The following is a 12602-nucleotide window of genomic DNA, read 5'->3' on the forward strand; positions in this document are numbered from 1 at the left end:
AGGGGTACCAAAGTACAAATAGGGGCACATCTATGAAATTTAGGGGACCGAAGTACAAAGAAGGGCATGTATGTGCAACTCAAGGGTACCGAAGTACAAACAGGGGCACATATGTGCAATTCAGGGGTATCGAAATATAAACAGGGGCACGTATGTGCAATTCATCATTATTCTTGTAATAACGTAATAATTAAAGCATCATAATATAAGTACACAAATAGAAAATTCATTACGTATGAAAAATACTATGAACTTACCTCGACAATTAGAGCGTAGAAACAAAATTGACTAATCTAAGGATTTAACTTTTCCCTGATCTAAATACGTTATTGGTCTATCTTGATCTAAATAAACAAATTCAATCCATTTAATATATCTATTATTCGATTCATCCACATTTCATTTTTTATGAAATTACAATTTTGGCACGAACATTTTAACTTTTTACAATTTAGTCATTAAGCTCAAAAATTGAAATCTAAGCATTTTAATCCTCATTTCATGGCAACCAAATTCACTAGGGACCTATACCAATACATACAAACCTACGTTTCACAAATTTACCATGAACGTTTATCATTTTCACAAATAAGTCCTTAAACACAATTTTCATCAAAATTCACTTTACGAAACTAGTTTATTTATAAACAAAGACTCATAATATTTATTTAAACATCAAGAATCATGCAAGAGAATTCATGGAAAACCCTTAAATCTTTAACAATTTTGTAATTTGATCCCTGGGCTAGCTATATTAAGCTACAACGATCCTGAAAACATAAAAATCATTAAAAACTAGATTGAAAAAAATACCATGCAAGCAAGAAGAACTGGTTGAATGTTTCAAACCCTAAAAATGGCTTCTGTGCCCTTAAATTTTGGTGGAAGCCTATTTTGAGGAAGATGAATGCTTTGTTTTATTTAATTTTGACCTTATTTACTCATTTACCCTTTTAACATTTAAAATCATGCAAAATTACATTAATACCTTATCCATGAATGTCCACTAACCCTTTAATTGGTCTATTTACCATCCCAGTCCCTTAGATTAAAATTCCGTAGCTATTTGACACCTTTAACTAATAAAACTCTAGTTTTGCACCTTTTATGATTTAGTCCTTTTAAAGTAATTAAGCATGCAAACGTCAAAATTTCTTAACGAAATTTTAGTACAACATTAATAATGTCCCATAAACATTAAAAGAATAATAAAATAATATTTTACTTGTCAAATTTGTGGTCTCAAAACCACTATTTTGCTTTCACTAAAAATGGGCTATTACAACTCTTCCCCCAAAAGAATTTTCGTCCCCGAAAATCTTACTAGAAAAGAGGTTCGGGTATTGCACTTTCATAGATTCTTCCAGTTCCTAGGTAGCCTCTTGTATTCCGTGATGTTTCCAGATAAGTTTAACTAAAGCTATACTTTTATTTCTCAATTATTTAACCTCTTAAGCTAGAATTCTGATCGGTTCTTCACTGTAAGTCATATCTGGTTGATCTCGACATCAACAGGTGAAATCGCGTGTGAAGGGTCTAATCGATACCGTCATAACATTGATACGTGAAATATATTATGAATCTTTTCTAACTCTGACAGTAAAACTAATCTATAAGCTACTGGACCAGTTCACTCAATGATCTCATATGGTCCGATAAACCACGGACTAAGCTTTCCTTTTAGACCGAATCGGAGGACTTTCTTGCAAGGTGACATTTTCAAAAACACTTTGTTAACAACTTGAAATGCAATGTCTTTTCTTTTCAAATCCGCGTAAGACTTCTGTCGATCCAAAGGCGCTTTCAGACTGTCACGTATCACTTTAACTTTTTCTTCGGTTTCCTGTATCAAATCAACACCCAAAAGCTTTTTCTTACTGAGCTCAATCCAGTATAAAGGAGTTCAACACTTTTGACTATACAAAGAATTGTACGGTGCGATATTAATGCTCGATTGATAAATATTATTGTATGAAAATTCAACTAACGGTAGAAATCTCTCTTAATTACCTTTGAACTCCAAAAAAACAACATCGTAGCATACCTTCGAGTATCTGAATCACTCGCTCAAATTGACCATTTGTTTGGGGATGAAATGCTAAACTAAAATGCAGTCGAGTACCTAGACCTTTGTGTAACTTGCTCCAGAATCGAGATGTAAACCATGGATCTCTGTCAGAAATAATAGAAGGTGGCATACATGCAACCGAACGATCTCGGCAACATACAACTCTGCCAATCTCGACTGAAAAATTCGTACGCACTGGAATAAAATGTGTGGATTCCATCAAACGATCAACAATGACCCATACAGTATATTTCTTTCTCAAAGATAAAGGCAATCCCAATAAAAATTCCATCGTGACACGTCCTTATTTCTATTTTGGAATCATCACTGGTTGTAATAAATTAGAAGGTACTTGATGCTTGGCTTTAACTTGCTGACAAACCAAACATTTCAATAGGAACTTAGAAATCTCTCGTTTCATAACTGGCCACCAATACATCTGTTTCAAATCACCGTACATTTTATTGCTACAAGGACAAATCGACAAGCTACTATTGTGAGCTTCTTGTAAAATTTTCTGAATGAGATCAGACTTTCTTGGAACACAATTTCTGGCTTTAAAGTACAAACTGTCCTCTGAACCCACATGGAAATCTAAATCAGGTGTCATCTCAATCTGTTTCTATTTAGCTAACAAAACATCACCACATTTCTTAAATTTGCAAATCTGTTGCAGAAACGTCACTTTAGCTTTTAATTCAACTAAAATATAACCATCATTACTCAACGTTAGTCATGTTTTCAAAGCTCGCAAAATACATAAAGATTTTATACTCAATGCATTAGCAACAACATTAGCCTTTCCCAGATGGTAATCAATGATCAAGTCATAATCTTTCAATAATTCGAGCCATCTACGCTGTCTGAAATTCAAATCTTTTTGCAACATTAAATACATTAGGCTTTTATGATCCATGAAGATATGACATTTTTCTTCGTACTAATGGTGTCGCCAAATCTTCAAATCAAACAAAATAGCTGCAAGCTCTAAATCGTGAGTCAGATAATTCTTTTCATGCGATTTCAACTGTCTAGAAGCATACGCTATCACTTTGCCTTCTTACATCAAAACACAGCCTAATCCATTCAATGAAGCATCATTGTGAACAAAAAATTCTTTACTGGACTCTGCCTGAACCAACACAAGTGCCTCGATTAACAAAGCTTTCAATTGATTAAAATGTTACTGACATTTCTCTGATCATTCAAATTTAACATCTTTTTGCAATAGTTTCGTTAATGTTACAACAATCATTGAGAATCCCTTGATGAATCTTCTGTAATATCCGGCTAAACCCAAAAAACTTTTGACTTCAAATACATTTCTTGGAGGCTTCCAATCTACTACAGCTAAAATTTTGTTCGAATCAACTCTAATGCCACCGGCTGATACCACATGTCCCAAAAATCTGACTTCTCTGAGCCAAAACTCACATTTGCTGAACTTAGTGAATAGTTATTTTTCGTGTAAGGTTTGTAAAACAATTCTGAAATGCTGAGTATGCTCTGTCACATATCATGAATAGATCAAAATGTCAGTAATGAACACAACGAAAAATCTATCTAAATACGGTCTGAGTATTCTATTAATCAAATTCATAAATACAATAAGTGCATTAGTCAAACCAAATGGCATCATACGAAACCCATAATGTCCGTGCCTGGTTCAGAACGCAATTTTCGGCACATCCGAGTCTTTAACTCGTAACTGATAATAACCAGAATGAAGATCAATCTTTGAGAATACTGTTGCAGCTTTTAGCTGGTCAAACAGATCATTAATATGTGGCAATGGATACTTGTTCTTGATCGTGACTTTGTTGAGCTGTCGATAATCTATACATAGTCGCATGAATCCGTCTTTTTTCTTAACAAATAACACAGGAGCACCCTAAGGAGAAAATCTAGGTCGAGCAAAGCCTCTATTTGTGAACCTTTGTAACTAAGCTTTCAACTCTTTCAATTTTGTAGGTGTCATTCTATACGGGGCTATTGATATCGGAGATGTTCCTGGCATTAATTCAATAGAAAACTCAACCTCTCTAATAGGCGGTAACCCTGGTAACTCTTCTAGAAATACATTTATTTACTCAAATACCATTGGAATCGATTCTAGCTTCAATTTTGAAACCCTGGAATCAACTATATAAGCGCGATATGCTTCAAAGCCCTTTTAAACATATTTATGTGTCGTCATAGCTTAGATTATATTAGATGTTCCATCCAATCTATCTAACTCAATTCAGATCCATTTACCATCCTTACATTTTAACACAATATGTTTTCTTCTGTAATTCACAATAGCATCATATAGAGTCAAATAGTCCATACCAAGAATCACATCAAACTCATCAAAGACTAACAATATCAAACTGGTAGAGAAATCGTAACCCCTAATTTTCAGTAGACATGATCTACATAACTGATTAACGAGAACAAATTGACCCAAGGGATTTGTAACTTCAACAATATATTTAGTGAATCCAACAGGTATTTTCTTTTTGTCTACTAATGTAGTGCATATATACGAATGAGGTGATCCAGGATCAATCAATATATATAAATTAATATCAAAGAGAGAAAAAGTACCTGTAATAACATTTGGAGCAGCAGCTTCCTCTCAAGCTCGGATTGCATAGGCCCTAATTGGTGTTCTTGATTCAGACCGTTCATTCATCTCGTTGTTCTTTCCACAATCGGGAGTATCGTTTCTAACGTTTTCAGATCGTCTACCTCTCTGAGAAGTTGCTTCAGGCTTATTTGATTGATTTCTGAAATCATTTTGCTTCTTCGGACAGTCACGAGGAAAATGGTCAGTAGACCCACAACGAAAACAAGCTCCCGATTTTGATTGACACTCACCAAAATGTCTTTTATTGCATTTATCACACATAAGAATGGTTCTCTCAACATTTCTTAACAGTAGCCGCTAGAGAATTAACTGACTGGAAATTACTTTGCCTCGAGTTCTCTTTACCAACGAACTCTGAAGAAGCAACTGATCAACTTGTGTCCTTTCTAAATTTCTTCAATGGAGACGCTTGAGCATGCTTGAATGACCCTCTTTTGTTATAGTCTGAAAATTTCAAATCTGATTGTCATTCGCTTTTACAAATTTCTTCAACTTTCGTAGCCCACTTAGAAAGTTTTACAAATTCCCGTAACTTTAATGCTACTATAGCCATACGAATATCATCATTCAACCCATTTTCAAATCTAATACACATTTCCTCCTCATTTGATATGATGTTACGAGCAAACTTGCTTAACTTCACAAATTCACGTTTATACTCAGCTATAGTCAGGTTTCCTTATTTTAACTCGAGAAACTCTTTATTATTTCGGTCAATGAACAATCGACTAACATACTTTTTCTTGAATTCATTTTGAAAGAAGTCTCAATTAACACGATCACTCGATGTCATCTTGCTCAAAGTATCCCACCATAGATACACCTCATCTTTCAGTAAGGATACTGCACATCTCAAACAATTTTTAGGGGTGTATAACAATTTTACAAAAACTTTCTTTGTATCCATTAGCCAATACTCGACTTTTGAAGGATCATCATCTACCGTACCTCTAAATTTTTTTCACTCTACATTTTTGAATTTTATCTACTGATACTCGGGTAACTATCATAGGTATGACGTTTGGAGTATTTAGGGGTGTCGTAGGAGGCACAACAGGGGGTGGAGGTGGTGGAGTTGCGAGATTTGCTTGCTTGAAATCATTTAACCATTGGTTCATCATTCTAAGAAATAAATTTTTCATCTCATCACCAACTGATTGTAGAATAGACGCACTATTACTTGCTTTGAGATTTGAAGTTTGAAAATTACGTTCAACTTCATTAACTATAGCTCGGTTCAATTCAGCTGACATCTTGATTATATAAGAAAATACAATGTTAGAAATGATCAAAAGCAGCACACTATCATAGGGTATATATGGCACGTATATACTAAGCTTTACCCCCTACGTTAGTTGTAGAATCGACTAAGTCGTAGCTCTAATACCACTAAATGTAACACCCTTATCCCATATCCTTTGCCGGAGTACGGTTGTGGAGCATTATCGTACAAATGTAACATTAAAACATTCATTTCATACATTATTGTAAACATAATCTAATACATTCAATCACATAATAACGTCCCTTGGTCAAGCCCTCGAGGCCTTAAAAATACCTTAGGAACAATTTGGGATCAAATTAGAAATAATAAAAAAGTATAAGAAAAAGTTAGAAATATTTGATTGCAGGGGTTACATGGCTATGTGACTCACATGACGAAGACACACGCCTGTGTCTCAAGCCGTGTAACAATCGAAATAGGGACACATGCCCATGTTCTAGCCTGTGTCCTCACCCGTGTACTCTTTGAGTTGGGTCACACGACCAAGCCACACGCTTGTGTGCTAGGCTATGTAACTCTCGAAATAACCACACACGCTTCTGTGCCAGGCCTTGTACTAGGCCATGAAACAGCCTGACATGCATGCTTTAAAACCTATAGAGGACACACGGCTGAGTCACATACCCGTGTCTTAGGCCGTATACACATGAATTTTCCAAAAAATAAGTCGTTTCCAACACCAAACAATGCACTACCTAAAGGTCTTTAGTACACAATATCAAGGCATTAAAATATGACCCAAAACCTACAAAAAATGACCAAATCAATAGTCCAAGATTGATAAAGCAATATGCCATACAAGGCACCTCAATATCAATTACCAAAACCTACCTAATCATGCAAACTTTACTAAATACATTCATCAACTACAAATTCCAAAAACCTAATAAACATATAACCTAAAGTAGCTCTATGACTTAAACCATCGAATGATTCCAATAAACCATTCCCATTCATTATCAAAAGTGACCAAAAGTACCTTCTAAAGTAAGCATCATAACCTATTATGCATATATGGCATCAAAACACAAACACATTTAATTATTATATTCACATTCATCAAATATCATTTTATAACATCGTAAATACGTTTTAACCCCAAATTCAACTACTTAAGTTTATACATGCCACTACCTTAAGAGATAGAAAAACTACCAAAGTCGGTGGATAGTGTGAGCTGAAAATTCGATCGACCCAATGTGTTAATAACAATGATCTACAAAACAATCCACAAAAGCAAATAAGCTTATAGAGCTTGGTAAGAACATATCATATTGTTTAATCTGTCAATAAATTGAATACATTTCATATATTATTCAATTCAGAATTACCGAGGCCTAAACAGAGTACAAAGTATATCTAGGGGTACCGAAGTACAAACAGGGGCACGCATGTAAAATTCAGGGGTACTGAAGTACAAACACAGGTACGTCTGTGCAATTCAAAGGTACCGAAATACAAACAGGGGCAGATATGTGCAATCAGGGGTACCGAAGTACAAACAGGGGCACGTATGTGCAACTTATCATTATTCTTCTAAAAACATTATAATTAAAACATCATAATGTAAGTACACAAATAGAAAGTTCATTACATATAAAAAACACTACGAACTTACCTCGACAATTAGAGCATAGAAACGGAATTGACTAATCCGAGGCTTTAGCTTTTCCCTGATCTAAATCCCTTATTGGTCTATCTTTATCTAAATAAACAAATTCAATCCATTTAATATCTCTGTTATTCGATTCATTCCACATTTCATATTTTGGTGAAATTACAATTTTACCTCTAACATTTTAACTTTTCACAATTTAGTCCTCAAGCTCTAAAATTGAAATCTAAGCATTTTAATCCTCATCTCATGCCAACCGAATTCACTAGGGACCTATATCAATACATACAAACCTACATTTCACAAATTAACCATGAAATTTTGTCATTTTCACAAATAAGTCCTTAAACACAATTTTCATCAAAATTCACTTTACGAAACTAGTTTATTTATAAACAAAGACTCATAATATTTATTTAAACATCAAGAATCATGCAAGAGCATTCATGGAAAACCCTTAAATCTTTAACAATTTTGTAATTTGATCCCTGGGCTAGCTATATTAAGCTACAACGATCCTGAAAACATAAAAATCATTAAAAACTAGATTGAAAAATATACCATGCAAGCAAGAAGAAGTGGACGAATGTTTCAAACCCAAAAAATGGCTTCTTTCCTCTTCAATTTCGGTGGAAGCCTATTTGGAAGAAGATTGATGCTTTGTTTTAATTAATTTTGACCTTATTTACTCATTTACCCTTTTAGCCTTTAAAATCATTCAAAATTACATTAATACCTTATCCATGGATGTCCGCTAACCCTTTAATTGGTGTATTTACCAACCAAGTCCCTTAGATTAAAATTCCATGGCTATTTGACATCTTTGACTAATAAAACTCTACTTTTGCACCTTTTTTCGATTTAGTCCTTTTTACGTAATTAAGCATGCAAACGTCAAAATTTCTTAATGAAATTTTAATATGACCTTACTAACATGCCATAGACATTAAAATAATAATAAAATAATAATTTACTTATCAAATTTGTGATCCTAAAACTACTGTTTTGATTTCACTAAAAATGGGCTGTTACATAACATATTTTTGTTTATAATTAGTCACCTATTTATTTTGCATATTTTAATTAGTCAATTGTGTAGTAATAGCATAACCAATTATTTTAGTCAATTCCGATCCTTGTGGAGACGATACTCGTTCATCACTTTATTACTTTATTCGACGTGTAACTTGCACATTCGCATTACACATTTATACCCAAAAAGTTTTTGGTGTTGTTGCAGGGGGTCAGCAATTTTGGTGAAATATTTGGTGAGTTATTACCACTTTACTTTTATTAGTTTAGCTTAATTAGTTGTTTTGATTTTTTTTTCTTTTCAGGATTTTTGTTGGTGCATGAATAGTGATATTTTAGCAATTGAAGAGTATTCTTTTTATCCAGAAATTTTGAAAATATTGAGAATAAGGAGAAAATAATTGTGAGAAATGGAGAGAATTAGAAACAATCAGGTTAGAGAAGAGCCATTACATCAGGAAGGAAGCCATGCTGATATTTCTTGAATAATAGATAACAGAGATAGACCCATCAGAGAACATGTAGTGCCGATCTTGGATGATTTGAATGTAGGAATTTTTAGGCTATATATTCAGGCTCAACAATTTGAGTTAAAACTGGTGATGTTTTAAATGTTACAAACTTTGGGGAAGTTTAGTGGATTGCTTACTGAAGATCCACAGTTGCACTTAAGACTCTTTTTGGAAGTCTGTAATTCATTCACGCAGCAGGGTGTTCCTGAAGATGCCTTGAAACTGAAGTTATTCCCTTATTCATTGTGAGATTGTGCCAGAGCATCGTTAAATAGATTACCGTCAGGAATTGTGGCATCTTGGAATGAACTTTGTTAGAGGTTTCTGCTGAGATATAATATTCTGAACATGAATGCCAAACTGAGGAATGATATTACGTCCTTTCAGTAATCTGAGGATGAAACATTATATGAAGCATGGGAGCGATTCAATGAGTTAATTAGAAAATTCCCAATGCATGGTTTCCAACATTAATGGAAATTTTTTACAATGGATTAAATTCACATACAAGGATGGTGGTTGACGTATCTACCAATGGGATTTTGCTTGATAAATCATATAATGAAGCATATGAAATTCTGGAGAGGATAGACAACAATGATTATCAATACCCCACTGCCAGAGTAAGGACTGACAGAAGAGTTTTTGGAGAAATGGAACTTGATGCAATCACTTCCATAACAACTCAGGTATCATCTCTAATGAATATGATTAAAACACTGAAAAGACTAACTGCAGTACAGGAAATAAAAGCAACTGAGTTAGCATGCGTTTACTATGGAAAAGATCATGTTTTTTTATGAATGCCCATCAAATCCAACCTCAGTTTATTATATGGGAAATTTTAATCGCAGCAACAACAACCCATATTCCAACACTTATAATCCAAGAAGCAACATCCTAACTTCATTTGGAGTAATCTAGGGGTGGGAAATTCTAGCAATGCTATTCAAAAAAATGTTGCGGGTGCACCACCTAGATACAATCAACTCATGCCACGACAAAATGTTCAGTAAAATTCAACTTTGAGTTATTCATCGATGGAAGATCTATTGAAGGAATACATGGCCAAGAATTATGTTATTATTCAAAGTCAAGATGCATCTTTAAGAGCTTTAGAGAATCAAGTGGGGCAAATTACCAAAGCATTAAGCTCAAGACTTCAAGGAGCACTATCGAGTGATATTGAAAATTCATGATCTCAAGGAAAGGAATAGTGTAAAGTTATTATGCTCCAAAGTGGTACATAACTACCAAGAATTGTTAGTAAAACCACTATTGAAAAAAGTAGTTTAGATTTCACAATTAAGAAGAATTTAGAACCAGTAGTAGAGCAAGCTTCAAAGCAAAAGAGCAACCAAAAAATTTTGAAGCAGATTCACCTTGCATTGCGAATAAAAATGCCACGGCAAATCAACCTCAAGAAATGGAAGAAAGGTCACCACCACATTTTCCTCAGCATTTCCAAAAATCTAAGAAAGATTTTCAATTCAAGAAAATCTTGGATGTCCTGAAGCAATTACATATCAACATACCATTGGTGGAAGCATTGGAACAAATGCCCATCTATGTGAAATTCATGAAAGATATCTTATCAAAAAAGAAAAGGTTAGGGGAGTTTGAAACTCTTGCTCTCACTAAAAGATGCACAACAATGCTAAGAAACAAATTGCCACCGAAGTTGAAGGATTCAAGGAGTTTTACTATACCTTGCTCTCTTGGAAATTATTATGTTGGCAAAGCATTATGCGACTTAGGTGCGAGTATAAATCTAATGCCTATGTGTGTTTTCAGGAAGCTGGGGATAGGGAAGGCAAAACCTACAATTGTCACTTTGCAATTAGCTAATCATTCATATACACATCTAGAAGGTAAAATAGAAGGCGTGTTGGTAAGAGTTGACAAATTTATTTTTCAAGTAGATTTTATTATTCTAGAATGTGAGGCTGATAAAAAGGTACCAATCATACTTTGGACACCTTTTCTTGCAACAGTAAGAACATGAATTGATTTTCAAAAAGGTGATATAACTATGAGAATCAACGATCAACATATAACTTTTAATGTTTTCGATGTTATGAAGTGTGCAGATACAAATGAAAAATGTCACACTGTGGAGATTATTGACACAATAGTTCAGGAAGAAATTGTAGAGTTTTATCACAATAATTGTAATGATGAGGCAAATTTAATTGAGTTAATTGAAGTAGAAATGATTGAAGAGCATGGTGAACTACTGGATGTTAAACAAATCGAGAATGGATCAATTAGAAGCTTTGAATCATTAAATTTATAGAACCATTCTTTTAAATTTCCTCGGCCATCCATAGAATATCCTCCTATGTTGGAATTGAAGCCTTTGCCATCATATTTGAAGTATGCTTACTTGGGAGATAACATTACGTTGCTAGTAATTATTTCCGTGGCTTTGACATTAAATTAAAAAGCTCAATTATTGAAAATTTTGAAGAAATCTAAGAAAGCATTGGGACTACGATTGCAGATATTAAAGGAATCAGTCCAACAATCTGCATGTACAAAATATTACTAGAGGATTGCCATGGCAAACCTATTAAGCAATAGAGAAGACTGAACCCTATTATGAAGGAAGTTGTCAAAAAGAAGATTATCAAATGGTTGGATGCTGGAATCATATACCAAATTTTTTATAGTTCTTAGGTGAGCCTTGTTCAATGTGTACCTAAAAAAGGGGGTGTCATCGTGGTAAGCAATGATAACAATGAACTCATTCCTACTCGTACTGTCAGCAGATGGAGGGTTTGTATTGACTATCAGAAACTCAATAAAGCAACAAGGAAAGACAATTTTCCTCTGCCATTTATTGATCAAATGTTAGATAGATTAGTGGGGAAAGCTTTCTATTATTTCCTAGATGTTTATTCAAGGTATAACCAGATTGCCATAGCTCCTAATGATCAAGAGAATACCACATTCGCATGTCCTTATAAAACTTTTATGTTCTGATGAATGCCTTTTGGATTATGCAATACCACTACAACATTTCAGCATTATATAATGACAATATTTTTGGACATGGTGGAAAAATTTTTAGAAGTTTTTATGGATGACTTCTCGGTGTATGGCGATACTTTTGCAAATTATTTAAAAAAAATTGAGTTAGTTCATTGTCGATGTGAAGAAACCAACCTTATTCTCAATTGAGAGAAATGCCACTTCATGGTCTGTGAAGGCATTATTCTGGGACATAAAATTTCAAAGCAAGGGATTGCCGTCAACAAAGAAAAAATCAAAGTTATTGAGAAATTGCCACCACCCTCTACAGTTAAATGTATTCGCAGTTTTCTTTGCCATGCAGGATTTTATAGACAATTCATCAAAGATTTTTCAAAAATATCAAAACCCCTGTGTACATTGTTAGGTAGTCATTTTTAACAAATCTTTCATTTTTAATGATCAATGCTTACAAACATTTGAGG

The 12602-nt window shown here is 33.9% G+C and overlaps 1 non-coding gene across 1 annotated transcript; it reads right to left on the reverse strand.

The window, feature by feature from the left end:
* Positions 1-9501: 9501 nt before the first annotated feature.
* Positions 9502-9608, reverse strand: LOC128040312 (small nucleolar RNA R71). The gene has a single exon (XR_008194968.1). It is a non-coding gene; the product is annotated as a small nucleolar RNA R71 (small nucleolar RNA).
* Between the last annotated feature and the right edge of the window lie 2994 nt (positions 9609-12602).

Source organism: Gossypium raimondii, chromosome 3 (genome assembly GCF_025698545.1).
Source record: "Gossypium raimondii isolate GPD5lz chromosome 3, ASM2569854v1, whole genome shotgun sequence".
NCBI classification, from domain to species: domain Eukaryota; kingdom Viridiplantae; phylum Streptophyta; class Magnoliopsida; order Malvales; family Malvaceae; genus Gossypium; species Gossypium raimondii.